The sequence below is a fragment of the Arachis ipaensis genome, chromosome B03 (genome assembly GCF_000816755.2).
Source record: "Arachis ipaensis cultivar K30076 chromosome B03, Araip1.1, whole genome shotgun sequence".
NCBI lineage: Eukaryota > Viridiplantae > Streptophyta > Magnoliopsida > Fabales > Fabaceae > Arachis > Arachis ipaensis.
The window spans coordinates 125,173,151-125,175,049 of record NC_029787.2 but is presented as its reverse complement, the minus strand read 5'-3'; positions in this window follow the sequence as shown (position 1 = coordinate 125,175,049).

Genomic DNA, 1,899 nt, shown 5'->3' with positions numbered 1-1,899 from the left:
AAACATATACAATTATATATCTATCGAGTACTCATCGATCTCTACTATATAAAAAAAAAAGTGATTTAGCCTAAATTAGAGTATTTTCATATGACAATTTCTTTTCGTTAAGCTGATGGGCTTGATTTGTTATTTTTTTATGATCGAATTCTTGATTTTTTGGACATAAAGTTTTGATACCATGTCATGAAACTACTCATTCTATAAACTTAAGCTGATAGAAGAAGATAACACTAATGGATATATCTCTAACGTACTATTTCAGTCATTTATCTCACAATCTCGTTCTTTCTTTTTTTGGTAGTGTTAAAATTAGGGGTAATTCTTGCGAGGGGTGAAAAGTTCAACGACTAATTAAGTTTGGTTTTTTACACCGACGTTGAATTTAAGGTAGTACTTTAAGGAGATAACTATGACATTTTTGGTAGCTGAATTTTCGAAAGACACCGCTTTTAGCCACACAATGTTACTGATGCATAATCATTACACAAATTGAATAAAAATTCGCTACGAACTCATTTTATATTGGATTTTTAGAATTTTTTTTACAATTGCGCGCGCCCATACAAATTTATTTTCTTATAAGTTTTTTAAATTCGTGTTTAATATAAGAGATCGTCACACGAATTATTACAAACACCATAGATCATGGTGGGTTAAAACCGGAGAATGGATGGCAATAATTAAATTAAAACAAACATTTTGTGACAAGAAAATCACAACCGGCCAAAGAATATAAAATCTATATGCTCATCTGTGAGGAGGCAAGAAAAAATAAAGCAAAGGTTCGCCTATAAAATCTCTGTGCTTTCTTTTTCTTTCTCTTGTTACTCTATTCATCATGCACAATGCATGCTTTATTTGCATTAGTACCAGAACACAAATAATTCATGCTTTAGTTTTTGTACGTACAATGCTTTTTCTGCAATCACACATATTTGTGCATAATAATAATGTTATATGATTAATAAAGTTTATTAATTATTTTGTATTAAAGTCCAACAAATACTAAATTTTAAGTATTAACTAATAACGATAAAAAAATGTTAACCTGCTAATATTTTTCTATTAAGTACTTCTTTAATTATTTAAAAAGAAAATGAAACAATGAGCATGTATAAAAATAATCTCTTCTTTTCATGGAAAATTCGCTTTAGCTTTCTTTTTTTTCTTTTATATATTGTCTTTTTTCAATAGTATTGTAAGAACTTTGTCAGTTAAACTTTAATTCATCAGTCTTTGGCCAACTAAAGTTCTTAATCATGATGAGTATAAATATATAAATGCAACAAAAAAGAAGGGTCTTCACATGGGATTCCAAGGAGATGGTGACTATATAAATGTATGTATGTATCAAATGATTGGAAAAATTTTAAATGTATTGAGAACACCGGTGTTCTATTTATTTTATTCGTTAATTTTAATTAATATATATTATATATATTTTTTATAATTTAAATCAACAGTTAAAACAATTGAAATAGCGGTGTTTCTGGTATACTTGAAACACTTCCCAAATGATTATCTTTATCATCCTCCAACCAACGACTACTAAGTCTAAATTGAATGAACTAGATAATGTTGTCAGTTAAGCCAGGTAACCTAGTACATACACTATGCTAGATTGAAAACTAAAAGACTATAGTTAAACTCCACTAAAATTGATGTAATAATAATGCATGTTTATTATTCTTATTATGGACTGGTCCATCACTTTAAATAAAAATGTAACTTTCACTTTTGACCTATTTTATTCATTTCAATGGGTTTGTTTGAATTGTCTTTTTTCCATAAAAAAAGGTTTTATTTAAAGGATATTTTTATTAAATTCTTGACTCTTTTTTTATATAATTTTTAAAAATACTTTTAGTAAAAAAATTTCTTTATTTAAAGAATCTT